This window comes from Schistocerca gregaria, chromosome X, assembly GCF_023897955.1.
Source record: "Schistocerca gregaria isolate iqSchGreg1 chromosome X, iqSchGreg1.2, whole genome shotgun sequence".
Taxonomy (NCBI): domain Eukaryota; kingdom Metazoa; phylum Arthropoda; class Insecta; order Orthoptera; family Acrididae; genus Schistocerca; species Schistocerca gregaria.
Window position 1 is genome coordinate 466212556 of NC_064931.1, and position 21150 is coordinate 466233705.

Here is a 21150-nt window from a genome sequence, read left to right on the forward strand (position 1 = left end):
TTGTAGAATCTGTCTGTTTTTGTATCTCCAGGCCTTATCCACGTTTGTCACCTTCTTCCATGACACTTAAACCAAGTTTTTACAAGAATTAAATTGTAGTCAAGAAAAATTCTACCAGGCGGCTACCACTTTCATTGTGTTTTCCTAGTCCATAATCTCTAACTTTGTCTCATTCTTTTCCTTCTCCTATTTTCGGATTGTAGCCCCCATAAAACTTAAACTTTCGTTTCCCTTAACGAACTGAATAATTTATTTTTCAATGTGTTCGTCATCTCCGGCTCTTGTAGGCATATATATTGGTACTGCTGTAGGGGATGTTTGTTTTGTGCCTGTATTAGCTATAAACAGCGCTTGATTTGTGACTATACGCACCGGTACGCCGTGCACCTCTGAAGAAAAAAAAAAGAAAAAAGTCAGAACCGCAGATTATGAAATTCTACGGCGGATGAAGCGATGTAAAACAAATGTTGTATTCACACTTTTGAAATGCTCATAAAAGCGTTAAAATAACGTTTTAAGAAGTCTAGATTTCAGAAACACCCACTGGAAGATCACAGCACGGCATCCTCATTTCTTACAAATCAAGTACTGGCTACAATAATGCGTACACTATGCGGTTAATAGCAATTCAACTATATACGTATTTCCTTATTCGTTATTACTCCTTCTCCTGCATTAGTCCTATTTGACCTTCTGTTGATAACCTGTATTACATAATCAGAAATCCTGTTGTTGTTACTGCAGCATATCACTAATTCCCAATAGATCGGCCTTCAAGTTTTTCATTTTCCTTTTCAGTTTCTCCAACATAATTACCCGATTAAAGGCGATGCCTGGCGTAGCTCGTCGTCACAGTTGGTCTGCCAGACTATGAGTATCTATGATAAAAAAGCGAATGCCATTTATACGAAATGGTGGTTCATTTGTTATGCTGATGTACCGCTTCGAGTCACGTTCCTGATAACATTTTCGCAGCCCGTCAGAAGAGAAACGCTTGGCCTGTCCCGTAAAATCCCTGTCTTGTGGATGTGTATGGAAACGTGTAAAAGGTTCAAGGTTATTTCTCAAATTCGCCAAAATTTCGAATTCTTTTGACGTTAGCTCTAGGGTCGACACCCGATTTAAGAAACTGGATCACATGAAGAGCGACCTCATTAGCTTACTTCAGAAGCACTCACAAACGCGCATGAGATCCCAAGATCTCCTCACGGTACCTAACAGCAATTAAATCTTGCTGATTCACCCGTACAGTTTCATGAAGAGGTGTTCGAATTATCAAAATAATCCCTGCCCACAACATTAGGGATCCTTCTCGATATTGGTCTCTTCCCACAATGTTTGGGTCCTGAAATCATGTTCCACGTGCCCTCCAGATGCGAATCCGTCGAGAATTACTCTCGAGACCAAAGCGGGACTCCTCTGTAAAAAGGACATTGGCCTATTGTTCGACTGTTGACGACTCCACTCTAGACGTTCCCTTCTGTGAAGACACGACAGAGGTAAACAGGCAGAAGGTCTCCAACAACAAAGGCCGCTTTGCTGAAGCCTTCTGTACATCGTTTGCCTTCACAACACGTCTAGGGGATGATGCGAGGCCAGACGTCAGTTGCAGTGCAGTACTGATGCGATACAGTCGTGCCCTTACAGCCAAATAACGGTCCACTCTTTCTGATGTCAAACGTTGTCGGCCGTGTCCTGGTATCCGGAATACAGTTCCGGCCACTATAATCCGTTGCCTCATCCGAGAAACAACAGAAAGATTAACATTAAGAAATCGGGCCACATCAGTTTGCGACTGTCCTGCTTTCAGCAGAGAGTCTGTAGGAAGAACTATGCCATACTGCACCATCTGTGACAGTGTACACAGCGATTGTGGATGTGGGACTACCCTGCAAACACTACCCCACTTTATAGGTGCCCTGTCGTCATTGCTGGCATCGTTGTCCGTTGATCGGAAAGCCATCTTCTGTGCAGAACACGATTGTAACGACATCTGTTCACTGTATGATTATTTCGTGAATTAGACACAGGACAGGGAAATAGCAGTTTGCTGTTTTAATTTTGGTCAGCAGCGTACTTTAATGAAGATTTTTCTTGTTTTGCTAGTGTTCCTTAGACAAGTTTACGTAAAGAAGCGATGAGTCGTGATGATTGTGAAAAATGGAAGGAAGTCTTAAATTACGAATGTAAGTCATTACTTGTAAACAAGACTAGGACGTCGACCGATTTACCACCAAGCAGAATGGCTGTCAATGTGAAATGGGTATGCAAAGTCAAAGAAACGTGAGATGGTGGAATCAGACGTTATTACGCCCTTTCAGTCGGATAACGTTGTTTCCAGATACCAGGAGTGGACCTCGATGAAACATTTTCGGCTACTGCTTGTCACTTGTCACATCGCACCCTGTTAGCTTTAGCAGCTGAAGTTGATCTTGACATTGAAAAGATGAATGTGCGAACCACGTTCCTATATGATCATTTTGACGAGGTAGTTTACATTTGTCAACCCAAAAGCTATATGAAGGCGGAGATGATTAAAGTTTTCCGTCACGGGTTTGGTACCATAAGTTACATATTAACACTGCGTAAAATGAACATAAAAAAGGCATAATATGATACACGCATTTATTACAGAGTTGAGCATCAAAATACACTCATTCTGGCCGTTATGTAGACGACATGATAATCTTCTCGGGTACATATAATAAATGTAAGAAATAATTGAAGGAAGAATTTATTAATCAATTTAAGAAGAGAGATCTTGGTGAACTTATTTGGTGTCATGGCGTTAAAGAACAATGATACAGAAAGTAAGAGAGAAAACAAGGGATGATTAGCATCGATCGGAGTTAATATGCAGCGAACAAGCTCAAGAAATTTGGTATGGGATATTGAAATCCGTTTGCATATCCAGTCAAACTTGGTTTGAAGCCACAAAAATGTTAGGAAAGAACTTGTGTTAACTTACATTGTATTCCTCATCAATAGCCGTCGATTCTGCCCTGTACCTGGCGAAGACACAAGACCAGACAGCGCATATGCTGTGGGGAATGTAAGTAGATTTAACTATAATTATCGAAAAATCCTTTGGTAAGGAGTCAAACGAATTATGAGATACATCACAGGCACACTCAATGTACGACTAACTTTCTGAAAAACTGGAAGAACCGAAATTAAATGCTTCTGCGATGCCGATTATATTTCAGATCTCGATAAATTGTGATCAACGGCGAGCTGTATTTTCAAGTTAGCTTGAGCAGTAATCTCATGGAACTCAAAACGGCAACAGTCAACTGCAAAAGTCGAACACGTGGCTGTATCAAAATCAGCGCAGGAAGACACATACATTAAAAGATCTCTCCATGGCTTTCGTGTTAAACACAGTGAAAAAGCAAGAAGTGTGTTCCGCGACAGTAGAGGTGCCGTTGCATTGAGTCACTGGTGTGTATCACGCTCGAACAAAATACATCACTGGTGTGTATCAAGCACGAACAAAATACATCACTGGTGTGTATCACGCTCGAACAAAATACATCGGCTTTACACACCACTATATTCATGAGCTCATTAATAAGGGAATGTCCAGCGTCAAGTCGATCAGTACCAATAAACAGTAAACTAATTTTTTGACGGATGCACAACCAAAAAGATTAATCAGTTGTTGTGTTGCCAAGCCGTGAGACTTTCAGAGTCCACGAATTAAATATTTCAGAATTTCTGGATGTGTTGGGAGCAATTATCTTTTTTTCTGTGTCGACATCTTCTATAAGAGTAGTCGTTTTTCACCTTTGACCTCTCTAATAATAATCGCAGAATAAATAGTTTTGATAATTTGTGTTCTTGGCTATATTTCATTCGTTACTAAGTCAACTTCATTATATTAGGGCATGATGAAAAGTAGTTCCTCGGTATTTATTACGTGAAAATTCTTAAAGCTTTCAGAATAAAACTAACTTCATTAACATTCTACATCTGAATTCTTCATATCTACATTTTTGAGCTCTCTGTCACTACAGGGCTCCGAACTGCAGCAAGTAACCAGGCGGGGTGTAATGTAACTGTGTCGCTGCGTGAGAAACAGCGTGCTGTAGTCGAGTTTCGAATTCGTGGAGTCCGTTCACACATGGAGCGCCCTATCCTTCGCGATGACAAAGCCAGATCACACACGAGCGCTACTACATTTGCTACAATCTGACGCCGTGGGTTCACTGTCATCGACCATCCTCCATACAGTCCCGACTTGGCCCCATCCGATTTTCATCGTTTCCAAAACTTCGAGTACTTCACTTTAACAGTGATGAAGTGTTGCAAGCAGAGGTAAGGTTGTGACTCCGTCAAAAATCCAAACATTCAACAGTGATGGTACCCGCAAACTAGCCTCTCGTCGGGATAAATGTGTGCGTTGTCAGTGTAATTGTGTTCCGAAGTAAATATGTAGACATGAAGATAAATATATAGAATGTTAATAACGTCTTTTATTTAAAGAGCTTTACGTGTCTTCACATAAAATATTCGGAGGCATTCCTTTTCAGCACGCCCTCTTATCTTAAAGGGCTGATTGGAGTCAATACACAATAGATTATCTTCTGATGTGTCAGTATTACACCAACTGTCAAAACTTGATTAGTTGACATAAAAAGAATTCCAAATAGTCAAACATTAAACAATCCACAGCCCTAAAAGTCGACATATATTACAAAACAGCACTTCGATATATTCTAGTCTATCTGATACAGACAGTTATAGACAGCCCTCGGCTTTCCTCATGACTAGCGCATAGTGTTGCAATGTTTCCACTACCAGCCTTCGTGATTGTTTGTTGACATTTTAAACTTCCATGGATTTTTAAGTGCTGTTATGCCAAAAGCAACATTCCCTTCGAAAAGAGCTAGTACTGTATGTTAAGTATGGATGTTGAGAGTAGGTGTGTGTGAAGAGTGCGTGTGTAGAGTTTTGTGTCATGTTTTTGTTGATGACAACCATGAGAGAGACAACGGATAGGGTAAAATCCGTTTCCAGAACATAGCCTTCTCCTAAAGCGCTACTAATATATAAAAGATGTGGTTATTAAATGTTAATGTAAGTCTGAAATTGGAAATAATCTGTTAATCTGGGACTCCGCCATAATTGAAACCTATGTCACTGTATTTGTCATTGACTATTATTGGTTATGGGTTATGATGATTCTGAAGTTTTAAACAGACTTAATTTATGAAATCCCTTCTCACAAGTTATTTAGAAGTTAATGGGACTCAAGTAAGCACCTTAAATTCATTCCTAATATCAATAAGCTTTAGCCGCTACTGCGTATTTCTGTAAATCACATGGAAAAAGGCAGTCATCTAAAGAGGTGAGTGCAAAAACTAGACACTGACACACCACAACATGTTATGTACTTTACTCCAGTAAATTCCGTTGCACAAGTCAGATTCTGTATCACTTGTAAATTATTATTCAAAAACGCAGTCAGATAGATTAGCTATTCATTGTTACAGGTTAATTTGTTCCTGTAGTTTTTCATATTCAAATACGAAGTCGGATGCTTCTCCAAATGTTAGTTTTAAGTTTTTCATGTAACGATCTGTTGAGGGCTTAAGGAACAGTGAAACTGATACTCATACAACACGCACATAGTGTTATGCAGATAAGATTCCGTTTACTGAGAGCTCAGGTTGCTTATCGAGTCCATTTTCACTGACGAACACAGGCGTATTGGTTGTAGCAATGTTACAACCTCGTATGGTGATTAAGAGTAGAAATACGCAAGAGATATATTGTACATATCAACCGCCAAGTATTTTGTGATAAAGCAATTGTCATGCTACAATACATCATAGATTACTATCTCTCCTGTATCATCAGAAAATTATTTGTTTTAGATACGTTTCGAAATCGATTCTATCATCCTCGTGGAGGCATTTGAGAAGCTGTTTTTGCATACAAAGAAGTGACACTAACAGGCAATGATGTCGATATACTTGCACCAGACTGTGAGCCACACTATCACGGATCTTAAGTGGAGCCCTCCAGACTATTCTAGTCTCTGTCTTGTATATGATCGTTCATTGTGGAACGAAATGATTTTAACAAGTTTATGTACAAGTATGTACACAAAATGCTGTTTTGAATTGTTATTAGATTACGCTGAAGAAGAGTGGTTGCGCAAAAAAATTAAGAAAAGATATATTGTGTAATAGTGTGGAAACAAGATCACTAGGATTTACTGTTTCTTCAGCATCATTTCAGCCACGGCTTGGGACTCTACATAGTATCTGAGGCTCTCTTTCGGCGAAGTGTAGTATCTTATTATCAAACTGTGGTTCCTTTTCTAAGACGACGCTTTCGTCCTCAGCAGTCCCAAAAGATATATCGGCCTGAGGTCATGAGCTGGTAATAAAAACCATCATCTGAATTAATAAATAGCGCAGTTACAGCCTCTTGATCAGAAAAGTTTTTGAGCCTTCTCCTCACATTTTACCCTGTTTGTATGCTGAATTTGCATTGTACAGTCTTGCTTCATTCACTTTCCGATTCGATTTTTACTTATCGGCTTCTCACTCGTTTTGTGCGCTGATTGCATGAGTGGCAGGGCGTAGCTTGTGGCGACGTAAATAATTCACCTCCCTGTACGTAATCTAACATTTCATTCCTAGGGTAGTTTCTATTTTTAATGTACCTGATCTTGGTCAAGCGAACTATACTCCGCTGGGGATAGAAACAGGAGAAACATTTCGCAAGCTCTTTAGAAGCCGCCTGTCACTCGAAGTGCAGGTTTCACGTTAGAGAATCTCATGGGCAGCCGAGCAAGCCTTTCGGGGATTATCCTGCACGTGCGTCGAGCAATGAGCGGTGGAAAGGTCGACTGGCGTCCTCTATAGCAGAACTGGAAAACAGTAGTGGAATAGGTTAGAACTCCACTTGTTGGGAAGCTTGCGGTAGAGTCCACTTGGCGTTATCCCGTTATGTATTGGTCTCCAGACACCGGTTCCACAAGCCATGTACATAAATGGTCGCAAGTGGGTCTGCTAAACTTCCAGACTATGATATTTCCTTGGGATCACTTCGCGAAGCTCTACAAAATTTCCAGAACATCCCACACTCAAATCTGACCGTGAGAAAGGAACGAAACTCGGTTCTCGTTTCCATACACATGGATACATCCTTTACATGGAGTTAGTAACGGACTTACAGATCCCTCATTGGAGGAGTACTTAGGCCCTTTCTGGGGTTGGACGGACTAGAGAGACTTTGCCGGATGCCTTTCGAGATATGAAAGAAGTCTTAAGCAGTAGGCAAGGCCCCTGAAGAGTTTAGGATTTTATCAAATAACGTTTCCATTGTGCGTAGCGGTTGATTTTTCAAGTAACCTGTTAACTTCATGGAGGTAGTCTATCATTTTACTTGATCTGTAGTGATACAATTAACACTAATCTGATCTACAGGACCGCGGAGAAACCGATGAGCAAGTGGTCATGCTCACAGCGCACTCGGTTTCTGACAAGTAGTATGCGAAAATGGAGTTCATTTTCCCCAGCATTTTTTACTGCGGACAGTTATACGAAAATATTTACTAAGGTTCAGAATGATGGTAACAATATTGGCCCAGAAACCGCTTTCAAATAATTCTCTTGATGTTCTCCACAACGCCCAGCAAATACGTTTGACTTGAAGTTTATCTGTTCTACAAATGTAATATTGTACATGCCGGGCGGCGACGTGTGTCATGTTTTTGAAAATGAAAGATATTTTTGAAGACAGTACGGTATGTATTGGGAAACAGTATTACACGAAATGTGGAAGCGGTCTCCTATAATGTACTGGTCTCTGTGTTATTCCAAGAATTTCAATATATCGGATTAAAAAGCCAGTTTAGTTCTTCACAAGAGAGACAAACGCAGACTTTCCGATAATATCATTGACGTTTATTGCCGCACACTGTTTTTAGAGAAATGTAGTATGCAATAAATATAGACCGATCTTCAGCAGTTACAGATATCGTTATGAATTCACATAGTCGTTGTCTTGTAACTTTACTGTAACTTCGCATAATACTGTGGCTTTGTTTCAGGGAGCCAGTTTCGGCGATGCTGCTACCGTACTGATTACATTTACGTGATTGTCCTTAATTACACCACGCAGAACTCGGGTTAGTAACTTAATAAAGCGTGGAACTAATTTTATCTCTCAGTCTTCTCGAAGCGGAAAAGTTCCGTCTGTAATGAGGTCGTCATCAGCGCTACGAATGCTCAAGGTATGACGATGTATACAAAGTGAAATAGCCGATTCTGCCCGAAAAAGCCTTCTATGACGAAGTTACAGGTTAGATCATATCGATAATTCGATATATGCGGATGTGCTGAATCTTATCATATTACAGGACAACGCATATGCTCATTCACAGAAGAAGAACGCGATTAATATTGAAAGAGATTTTATTCCTCCCAGGATAACTAATTGAATTTGATATATACCTGTATACTCTAAAACACATTGTGAACTACGAGGCAGAAGAAATATTTGGTGGCAGTGTGTTACCTTTCGTTTCACTAATAAAACGGAGGAAGAATTGCTTCTTAAATGATTTGTTTATTTACTTTTTTATTTAATGAACATACTCATTTAGATTGTAACATTACCAGTTTGAAGGTTAACGTGAAATGTTACATGTAGAATTTTAGATCAATAAAGACAAACTATCATGCCTTGTTTTTCAAACAGAAATCAGAATATGTCAAAACTTACCCATTAACATAAAAAATATATTTATATCTACACAAAGAGATCTATGTCTTCAAAATAGTTACAGTTTAAGTGAACGCTGAAGTATGAATACGTGCACTTTGTTTTATGAAACTACCCAATACCTATGCCAAATTTATTAGGCTTCCACCTTATATCCAGGTTTCTAAGGTTATGTACACTATGAACTTATATTTAAAACCAAAGGTTTCTCATACACCTGAAAACCCCACTGAACAGGAAAGCTGTTAAAATCTTGTGTGAATTTATTAACCACGTCTGGGTTATTGATGAGCCGGTGTCCGTCTTTTTTAGTTATTTGCCTCCCGAGAGTGTCCCTCTCTTTCACTACATTACTACAGTCAAAAGCAGGTGGTCAACAGGTTGGTCTCCTCCATTACAAGAGCACAGTGCGTCCTCAGTTATTCTGAACCGTTTGCAATAGGCTTTCAGTTTTCCATCGCCTGTTAACATGGCTGTATAATTCGGTGATAGTGGTAGCTTAATCGTTAGACGTTGGCCGGTCGTAGAAAACTATGATTTGGTGCTTCCTCCGTTTTAGTTAGTTGCCATTAAACCTCTCATTTGTTTCTAAATTGTTCACTAAGTATTTTCTTTATTTTACTTGCCGGCCGCTGTGGCTGAGTGGTTCTAGGCGCTTCAGTCAGGAACCGCGCTGCTGCTACGGTCCCAGGTTCGAATCCTGCCTCGGGAATTGATGTGTGTGATGTCCTTAGGTTAGTTAAGTTTAAATAGTTCTAAGTCTAGGGGACTGATGACCTCAGACGTTGAGTCCCATAGTGCTTAGAGCCATCTGAACCATTTTATTTCACTTATAGATATTTTACTGTAGTGTATTGTTGTCAGTGATTAAACAGTTCTCTTAGCTGGATTATCAGCTAGTTCATTGCTCCACACTCCCGTATGAGCTTGAGTCAATCTGATATCCATCTGCCATTTGTCATTCAGCAAGCTTCAGATTTTAAATCGTATCTCTTTACTCTTCGGATTTCTTAGCGAATCCACTGTTATCGTGATGTCGTTGTGGATTATTACAGCTCTGTCAATTCTCGTTAGGTTGGTCATTGACTCAAGCGCATTTAGAAATAATGAATTGCTCTGCTTGGATATTTGAGCATTCATTATCAAATCTCAGATGGCGCTGATGAATAAGCTTGTCGTTGATACTTACTGCTATTCCTCAACCCACTCCGTCGTCTGATTTCTTAGCGAATCCACTGTTATCGTGATGACGGTGTGGATTATTATAGCTCTGTCAATTATCGTTAGGTTGGTCATTGACTCAAGCGCATTTAGAAATAATGAATTGCTCTGCTTGGATATTTGAGCATTCATTATCAAATCTCAGCTGGAGCTGATGAATAAGCTTGTCGTTGATACTGCTGTTCCTCAACCCACTCCGTTGTCTGATTCTGTTCATTCCGTTAATTCTTCAACGCATTAGCACTTATTTTCTTCCTTCTCAGTTGTTACTGAAAAGTCTGTTGAGTTTAACCTGGTTCCGTAATCTAGGCAAATGTCTTTAGTCTGTCTGGCGTCTTTAGATTTGACTATGTTACAACTTCTGGCTGTTTTGGTATCTTAATAATTACGGGCGTGAGGCCTGCTAAAATTCAAAGGACTTCACTGGATATCACTGCGTAAGCTTTTACAACCTTTAAACGGATTAATCTCTGTGCTCTATTTAATTTGATGCGGCTGTATTGTCGCTTCACTGCTTCTACCCATACCGACGAGTCGCACGATAATATAGGTGATATCGCTCCTTCATAAATAGTTCGTAGTGCCTCAGTGGGCAGCTGAGTCTAGCTCAGGGGTATTCAACCTTTAGTACCTCGCGCACACTGTTGTACCTCTATTAGAACATCATTATCTAGCCGTCCCCAGTTCCACAGTAATGGTGGTTTATAAATTAGAGGAATAGCTTTATATCATAAAATTTATAAAGTAGAGTTACAGCTAGTTCTAGCATATAATGATAATTACTTACGAAATATTTTGCTCAAAGTATTATGAAAACTAATGGAAATGTTTTTAACAACCCAATCGCCCACCGTGAAAGCTGGAACGCCCTCTTGCACGCGATAGGGTTCAAATGGTTCAAATGGCTCTAAGGACTATGGGACAGGTCGAATACCCAGACTGGTGTACAAAAGGTTCAAATAGCTCCGAGCACTATGTGACTTAACATCTGAGGTCATCAGTCTCCTAGACTTAGAACTACTTAAACCTAACTAACCTAAGGACATCACACACATCCATGCCCGATGCAGGATTCGAACCTGCGACCATAGCGGTCACGCGGTTCCAGACTGAAGTGCCTAGAACCGTTCGGCCACAGCGGCCGGCTGTTTGGAATCTTTGTTGTCGTGTGTTGTTTCGTCTGTAGCAGCAAAGCGCCTAACTTCTTTTGGTATTCATATCTTCTTCTTTATCTACCGGTATGGAGTAGTCTAACATGTAGTTCAGGTGTGTATTTTCGAAGTTTTATAGCGTCGTATCGTTTTGTTTCTTAGAGTCGTGATGAAGGGGGCCTTCCTTACTTTGCTGTAGCTAAACGATAGACTGCATTCCATGGATTGTTTCCAGACATGAAACTACAATACTCCTCCCATGGTTGCCTTTAGAAATTGCTTCAACATATTCTTTCTCCTGCTTAATACACCCCTTCTACATTGGGTTCTTCATGTCACGTCGTTCTTCATTCTTTGTACAGTCGACTTACAGCATTACAATTTTTCTTCTAGATTATTGTTTCCGCTGTCCATCATGGGACTGATCGCCTTTTATCTGAGGTCGTAACGGTTCTTCTGCTGTGAAAGCTAGCGAGATGGCGCAGTGTTTAGCACACTGGAGTCGCTTTCGGGAGGACGACGTTTCCAATCCGCGCCCTTTTTTTCTGATTTAGGTTTACTGTAATTTCTCCATATCGCTACAAGAAAATACCGGGATTGTTATTTCCAAAGGGCACGGCCGATTTCTTTGCGTGTCCTTGAAACAATCCGAGCTTGTGGTCCGTCTCCAATGACCTCGATTTTGGAACCCCAATCTTCCTTCTTTCTTTCCTTCTGCTGTGAAGACCACCTTATACGCAGCGTCTGTAATAGTTCCGTAGTATGCCACCATACTGTCGATCTCCATTTGTCCATTTCCTTTTCCACGAATTTAGTCAATTCTTTGACTACGTTTTTTTAATCTCTGCTGCAGCTGATTTAGATAGCTTTGTTCCAGTTCTTTTTTTATATAATCTTCCAAAAATTTATTTTTTTCTTATTCGCTCAGTATTTAATACTACCCAAACCATTGACAATGTGATGTAGTGAAGGTGTTCCTGTATGAAACGTGGCAATTCTATGATGCGAGTAACGTTCTTCATCGCAACATTTCCAGTCATGCAGTAGTCGTACAAGGCAGTCGCTAGTTACATCTACATCAATATTACTTTTTCTAGTACTGTTATCGAACGTGTATGAGATCGAAGTCTTTTGCGACGACTCTGTTGTATAAAACATACTCGGACTTCTTGACGTGTCAATTCCGAGTAAAGCCTCGAGTTTTCGACATTATAATGTAATGGCCGAATTGACGCTGCAAGAAATTCGAGAACGTTTTATCGAATGTAATAGTGTCACTCCATTCGTTCATGAGAAAAAGATTATTAGCACTCAAATATGCTTCCAAATCTTTCCCCAAGTCATTAGTAGTTTCATCGTTGATCGAGCATTACTATCTAAGGCAATTAGCACTCCAATTCCCCTCTTAAATCTTAAAACGTTGTCTGAGTCAGTATTTATATCTCGTGTAATGTCCTAATACATATTGACTGCATGTAATTTTTAAGAACTTCTGGTGAGTTCTTGAACAACCGTATCTTCATGTGAAACATGGTGTGCCACAATGGCATCTATTCTAGGAAGCCGCGCGGACTTTGGCGCCTTGTCACGGTTCGCGCGATTCTCCCCGTCGGAAGTTCGAGTCCTTCTTTGGGCATGGATCTGTGTGTGTTGTCCTTAGTGTAAGTTAGTTTAAGATAGATTAAGCAGTGTGTAAGCCTAGGGACCGATGCCCTCAGCAGTTTGGTCCCACAAGAACTTACCATAAATTTCCAAATGGCATCTATTAATTTGTTGGTAAAGATCACTGCATCTCCTTTCTTCATATTTTCTGCACCAAATATTCTATAGCTTTTTCCTGTTCAAACTACATTATCGTTCAGTGGTAGGATTCTTGAAGAAATACGATGCCAGTGTTCTGTTCCATGACAAAATGCATAAAACTGTTTGTAGCCGCTCTAGGATGGTGCAGATTTACTTGCCAGCATTTGATGTGCTGTCGTGTATTCCGTGTAGTATTTGAAGAAATTATATTACAGTTGTCGAATGACAACCGGTTTGATCAGTTGTGTTCTGTTGTTATTTTATGATAGAAGCTCTGTAGGCCCAATATTGCATCCTATTTCCTTTTCTAACGATAGTGAAATCTTTTGTAATTTTTTCGCATGTTTTTGTCTGTTGTCTTGAAGCGTTGACTGGAATACTCTCTGTCAAATTCTGAAGGTGGCAGGGATAAAATACAGGGAGCGAAAGGCTATTTACAATTTGCCACAAACCAGATGGCAGTTATAAGAGTCGAGGGACATGAAAGAGAAACAGTGGTTGGGAAGTGAGTGAGACCGAGATACAGCCTCTCCCCGATGTTATTCAATCCGTATATTGAACAAGTAGTAAAGGAAACAAAAGAAAAATTTGGAGTAGGTATTAAAATCCATAGAGAAGAAATAAAAACTTTAAGGTTCGCCGATGACACTGTAATTCTGTCAGAGACAGCAAAGGACTTGGAAGAGCAGTTGAACGGAATGGACAGTGTCTTGAAAGGAGGATATAAGATAAAAATCAACAAAAGCAAAACGATGATAATGGAATGTAGTCGAGTTAACTCGGGTGATGCTGAGGGTATTACATTAGGAAATGAGACACTTAAAGTAGTAAAGGAGTTTTGCTATTTGGGGAGCAAAATAACTGATGATGGTCGAAGTAGAGAGGATATAAAATGTAGACATGCAATGGCAAGGAAAGCGTTTCTGAAGAAGAGGAATTTGTTAACATCGAGTATAGATTTAAGTGTCAGGAAGTCGTTTCTGAAAGTATTTGTGTGGAGTGTAGCCATGTATGGAAGTGAAACATGACGATAAACAGTTTGGACAAGAAGAGAATAGAAGCTTTTGAAATGTGGTGCTGCAGAAGAATGCTGAAGATCACATAACTAATGAGGAGGTATTGAATAGAATTGCGGATAAGAGGAGTTTGTGGCACTACTTGACAAGAAGAAGGAACCGATTGGTAGGACATGTTCTGAGGCATCAGGGGATCACAAATTTAGCATTGGAGGGCAGCGTGGAGGGTAAAAATCGTAGAGGGAAACCAAGAGATGAATACACTAAGCAGATTCAGAAGGATGTAGGTTGCAGTAAGTACTGTGAGATGAAGAAGCTTGCACAGGATAGAGTAGCATGGAGAGCTGCATCAAACCAGTCTCAGGACTGACGACCACAGCAACAACAGGGCATTAATATCGTATAAGAATTTTGTGTCATTGAACTTAATATATGATACCAGTCATTTCAAGTCAGTGAACGTGTAAATGCGCCTGCCTCGCTGTAGCTACGACATTTCATTCAAGTCCTATTAGATCACTAGCGAAAAATTTAATTTTTTGGGAATGAGTATTCACTCCAGCTACATTGGGACATAATTTGTTTCCGATCTGCAAATTCGCTAGTTTTTTTGAAGTTTTTTTGTCTCCAGAAGAGACTTACTTTTCAGGCAGCGTTGTGGTATCATTTTATCCCGTATCATTTTAATAGCAGCCGACGTCAATGATAAATAAATTAATTACCAGGAGCAGCCCAGCAGGTGCGAAGTGGACATCTAGGAAGAGACAAAATTGACAATCTTCGGAAGGGCCACAGTGCCTCAATAGGCCTACGTAGTTCCTCGTCAATTATTAAATCCTAGCCCTTGTCTTAAAATGTGTAATTTGGATATATTTAAGCTGATTGACTTATAATTTGTGTTTAACATAGACGAAGTGGTGAATATCTTACGATAGCTGCTACATTTGCTGTTACAAGGCTTTTCCATTGTTCCGTGACACTCGATGTACAGCACTAACTATGAAATTTTTAGGTAGCCTCATCGCCTTCCAGTGTGCGCCTTCACCAAGTTTTTCTTTCTAAAGTCATTAGTCGACAGAGAATCTGTATGTGACTTGCCAAAGTCACTCGTCACTGCTTATACTTTTAAGTTTTACGCAGTTTGCGTAGTACATATTTAATTAGAGCTGGGTGCTGATGTTGGATTTCGAGGGCGCTGTTGCGTTAACAACCTTAACAACATGAACACTTTTATTTGAGATGACTGGAACAATATTTGGTCTTTCATATGAGATTTACAAGGAATGCTTATGTCTCTATCTTTAAAAGTAGATTTTTCACCTAAATATACCAAATCGCATGCCTCATTTCATCACTTCAGCAAACTCTCTTTCTCCGCGCGCGCGCTCGTTGTGTGTGTGTGTGTGTGTGTGTGTGTCCCTCTCTCTCTTTTTGATTTTCCAGTTCCAAAAGAAAGACATGATACAGGGCGCTTCAGTACATTCTTCGAATACACGTATAGGATACTATTAACGCGGTACATATTGCAAACCGACCATTTACGAGAGCGTGCTGAAAAGTAAAGCCTACGAATTTTTTATGTGAAAGCTCTTAAAACATTTTAAATAAAACAAACGTTATTAATATTTCACATCTTTATTCTTCATGCCTACGTATTTGAGCCCTCTACCGTAGAGGGCTGCGAATTGGAGCGTGTGACACGGTGGTGTGTGAAGTAACTATGTTGGTGCATGAGGAACAGTATGCTGTAATCGAGTTTCTATTCGAAACGTTCGTTCACACATAGAGCAGCCTCTCCTTCAGCATGACCATGCCAGACCACACACGAGCACTGCGACATCTGCAACAATCCGACGCCTTGGACCAACCGTCTTCGATCATCCTCCATACAGACTAGATTCGGCCTCACCTGATTTTTATCTGTTTCCAAAATTTAAGGCACTTCTTCGAGAACTTCAGTTTGATAGTGACGAAGCGGTGCAGGTAGAGGTGGGGTTGTGGCTCCGACAACAAAGTCAAACGTTCTACTTTGACGGTATCAACAAACCGTTCTCTGGATGGGAGATGTGTTCGTCGTCAGGATGACTATGTTGGAAAATAAATAAGTAGGCTTGAAGACTGTAGAGCGTCAATAACGTTTTCTTTATTTCAAAAGCTTTAAGAGTTTTCACTTAAAGATTCGGAGGCATTACGTTTCAGCACGCCATCGTAGTAATAATGTAAGACCAATATAAGTTTCAGGTCACCCTTACAAGAGCGACGGGTTTTTCCATTGGGATAACGAAGTGAGTGCTGACGATGCTGGGGCCGGTTTTTGGATGGCATGTAAGCACATATATAAAAGTGAAAGATGTAATGTCTGTTTTCTGTGAGAATTTGTCATCAGTTCCAGCATAAGTACCCCTGGTTCAACCTAGTACATGGAACGGAAGGAATATCGCGTGAATGTAATCTCGTGTTCTTTTATCCGATTGAGTCTACGTCCTCCAGTGAGTGCTAACAGGATCTCATGTGCCTAAGAACAATTTTGTGTGAATAAAAATAATCAAAAGAAGACGATTAACACACAATATTCCTTCTAGTGAAACAGGATGAATTTTAAAGGACTGAAGCCGTTTTTCGACAACTTAAATTAATAAGTATTGTTGAATCCTTTGAGTGGCCTCAGATTCTCTGGTAATTATAATAGCCCATGTGAGTGTTGTAGTAGTAGATGGAATAATCGACTAGAATTGTTTCTCAGTAAGCAAAGAACACACTTCTATGCATACGAATAAGGTCTTGTTTGAGCAGACGTGGAGTCAAGCCCGCACTTCAAACTACTGGGATTCTGTCGTCAGGGAGGCCGTGGAAATTAGAAAATTCGTTAACAGTTTTGACTGAGATGCTGGCTATGCATTAAACAATGCGCGAAAGCGTGCAGTTGAAAAGGGGGGACCACAGAGGGGTATGCACTTCGTTTTACACCGTTTGAGAGCAATGACGTTTATGTCAAAATACCATCTTCTTACTAGTTTAAGCTTTGGTCATACTGGTCGCCAGTAGGTCACTTATATTTGTCGATTCTCGTGGTCACTTTCCCACATCTACTTTTTTCATGAAGACGTTAGAGGATTTTTTCGAGTGACTAGATCTGTATACCAATTTGAAGCGATAAGCTCTCCGAGATTGCTTTCAATGCATCGGAAATTTAGCTTTTTTCCAAGTAATGTTAAATGTGGACGCAGGATATAAAATGTGAGTGGTACATATTGCAATCACGGCTGCATTTAAGGGGCAGGTCACTCAGGCAGTCATAAATAGAAACTATCTGTTACAACAGATGGTCATGTAGTGGAGAATAGGGCATTAAGTACCGGCCGTCTTCGTGGGAACAATTGTTGGACCTACTGATGAGCCTCGCGGGGTAGCCGCCTGGTTTCGGGCGTCTTGCTACGGTTCGCGCGGCTCCCTGCGTCGGAGGTTCGAGTCCTCCCTCGGGTATGGGTGTGTATGTCGTCCTTAGCATAAGTTAGTTTAAGTTAGATTAGGTAGTGTGTAAGCCTAGATACCGATGACATCAGCAATTTGGTCCCACAGGAACGTACACCACCACCTACTGATGAGACATGAAATTCGCTTACAATCTGAAAACTAGAATAGAATACTTTAATAGTAAAGAAAAACAAAATAGTCAATGACGACAGATATCAATCAAGGGGTCTCTTTTTAATTACCTTAAAAGTGGAAGTTCTATACAAGTGCTGGCGAGTTGTCGAGCTGGAAACAGTTGAAGAGGGCACGCTGGTTGTCGAAACTTTAATACTAAAATGTACCACACTAAGAAGTCAGTCAGTGCTCGGATTTATCTGGGATGCATTGTGAGTCACTTACGATAAACTTGTGATAAAACTTTGATTTTGTGTGCCGATGGAGCAGGGACTTTGTAGTTATGCCATTCATGGATGATTTCTGTATGTATGTAACTGGTGTGATGTTAGTCGCAGATAAAGGAAGGAGAGATTTGTAAATGTTCTACAGTTCAAGACAACAGTAGATTTTGTTGCATCAAATAAATAGCAATTAATGGCGTAGATTTTTATTATTCAAGACGAGTGCATCGTAAGTACTAATCAAACAGTCAATCACATATAAACGAACCTTATTATTAGCCAATTAGCGCAATATATGCAAGGGTCAATGGGTAACAAGCTGAGTTAAACATATGTCGCCCACACCAGACAGTCACCGGCTCGAGGTATAGCACAAGGAAGTACTTTATCCAACCTGCAGCTCCTTGTGCGATGTTTACACCTGAGAAACTTTACGATGGCGTCACTCCATCAACGAATAGGGTCGTAGGGCAGATACATGACCGACCATGGAGGTAGCTTGCAAGGTTCTGAAATACTTTTCGGAGCGTGTCCGTGCCATAGTAGTTGTGAGATGCTTACAATCCAGAGCACGAATTCGGAGCCTTTTTGAATGAGTCAGGACGAGTGTTGTCTAAGTGTACGGTATAACGGGGTATGAGACACTCGATTTCCACATTGATGGAATTTTATAACCTTTATCCATCAATTTTCATAACAATAAAATTTTTATGTGCAACGAGTTATTCGGAATATGGCGTGGTAATTGTGACGAAGCTACCCTCCAGCTCAAGACAGCATTGTGACATGAACTTTATGGCAGGGAAAATTGAGTTAAACTTGTTACGTGCCAAACTCGTAAGGAACGGGAGAGTAAAATTTTCACAGCTGGTGTCAATCAAACGCAAGTATAACAGCCGCCATCCGGGAAGCGTAAATATTTCAACACCGTTTCTCTGTCAGAAAGACAGAAACCTAGACATTCTTGAGCGAGACTGCGAGCGAGCTCAGCAGAAAATCGTTAGAAGAGTGCAGACCGAACTGCCTTCCCAACGTCATGTAAGAGTCACTAGGTAAGACGAAAAATCACCCAACAGGGGTTTGACTAAGCGGAACAGACCCTGTAAAAAATACGTTAAGCAAATGTAGCCGAAGTGAAGACTGCTGGCGACTAGAGAATAGCAGAATCAATTCGGTCATTACGAATGATATAGAGCTGAGCCCCTCTTCGACAACATAAATAATTCCTCCCCAGTAGACTAGAGCATTCAGTCAGTAGGATCGATGGTGTTCATATGGTTCGCACTCGATTCTATGTTCATTGTATAGTAACATATTGTGTGTGAGATTGTTGTGCTGTTGGCTTTACACTTGCTGCCTTACGAGAAGATCAACGATCCACAGCCAGGGATAATAAGGTCCATCATCCAATACTGAAGTCAGCACAGCAACCAGCACTAATGGGCAGTCAGAGGTCTACCAACAAGGCTCCGATCCAGGGCAGAAGTTGCCCTGAAACTCCAGCGTTGCACGAGCCTGAAGGTCTACCGAAGCGGCAGGTCAGGTTCAGCATTCAGCGTATCATGGGATCCGACATTTTGGTGCATCTAATGGGACAACTCAGGCAATGGGAGGGGTTGAATACTTCGTGTGAATCAAACACACACGTCGCAGTCACCGCCATCTCCAAGCAGGGCTACCAACGTGGCGTACCTACCTCGCCATTCGGCTGTGTCATCGACTTCAACTCTCAGCTGATGCAGCGTCCACAGCAACACAGAGTCCACTGTTGGATTCAGCGGATTCCTCTCCGGATTACGTAGCCACCAGCCGTTGCAGGAGCACGGCAACGACTAGCATTCTGAGTAGTAAATGGGATAATCTTGAATACTGTCTTATTACATCTAACGACGCCACACAGGTCCTGACAAAACAGTAGCGGTTTTCAGTCTGGCTGTGAGTGACCCCTATAAATTTATATTAAAAAAACGGGCTGACCTAGAGTTCCTTTATGATATACAGTTATAACATTGTTATAAACTTGCCCAGTCTTATGAGTTTTGTTTTATCCATACACAGAATAAAATTTGTCACACAGTTTGCCAATTTGGTAAAATTCATTTTTCAAATTTTCTTAAAATCCAATTAATGAGAGGTCTTCCCTCACTGAAACAAAATAAGAATGAAAAAAACAACACTAACCTCCATTAAGTACGGAAATAAAACCAAACTCTTACATACTTATTTCAACGTCTGTTCAGTGCAACCGTATCAGAAATAAAACAGGTCACAACACTTACCTTTGACACAACATTCTCTAAGCAAGGTAATTAGTTAAAACATTCAGATATTTGGTTACAAGCTCAATGGTATGAGAAAAAAGTCATGACACATTTAATCCAATATTCTGAGAAACGAAGCTATAAAGCGAAATAAAACTGTCTTTGTTACTAAACCATCCGCGAAAGTTCCGAATTTTATTAATTAGACTTTTCTTCCACTATTTCAATTGTCATATTTCCTTCTGTTAACCCTATAATCGACGGAAACATCATTTTTCGCCCTCCAATTGGAGAAATTTGTTTTGTAAAATTTAACTGGTATGCAGAATGGTCTGCTCGTGTAACTTACAGTTATCGATTTGCCTTAAGTCAGTCAGCTCTTCAGAGTTATTGACAGTTGCAGAAAGCTTCCAAGAAATCTACAAACACGTCTTTCTACCTGCAAACAAAATGGTTTTGTGACCAGTTCACGTGTAATGATCGTACTTGTGGCTTCCATGAGCATCGACAGCACTGTGAAAGATCACAATGCAACGAACCTACCGGGTGGTTACAATTAAAGACCAGTCACCCAAGGAGGTCCAGTGTTAGCTGTAATTATCGTATGGAAGCGAAACTTGGCAGATATGCTAATGCGTTAGTGAGGAACCGATATAAGCTGAAAAAAGTTAGTTCCAATTTTGGCCATCGGGTGCAAATCTGGAGCTGTACGGAATCTCGCCGAGATCTCCGGTGCTTACACTGAACAAATTCTCATTTGTTTGACCCTTTCTGCCATATCCTGTGCCTAATCCATTACATATGGGAACATTTCCATACGCCTTTTTTGCACTCGGCGTCATATTTGTACTTGGCGGAAAAAACTGGAACTATTTTTGTTTCAGCGTAAATCGCTTCCGCATTAACGCATTAGCATATCTATTAAGTTTCGCTGCCATACAGTAGCTACAACCCACACTGGATCTCTGTGAGTAGCTGCACTTTAATTATAACCACGCTGTATGTTGAAGGGTGTCCCGAGTTGTATTTAAGAATAAAAAGCTAGAGCGCGCTGTTGTCACAGATTAATACCTCAGTAAAAAAA

The 21150-nt window shown here is 40.5% G+C and overlaps 1 protein-coding gene across 4 annotated transcripts in view; it reads right to left on the reverse strand.

Annotated features, from left to right (window-relative positions):
- The window catches only part of LOC126299050 (serine proteinase stubble), a 419426-nt gene that overhangs the window by 153178 nt on the left and 245098 nt on the right, over nucleotides 1–21150 (reverse strand). The gene's annotated exons all lie outside the window — the stretch shown is intronic.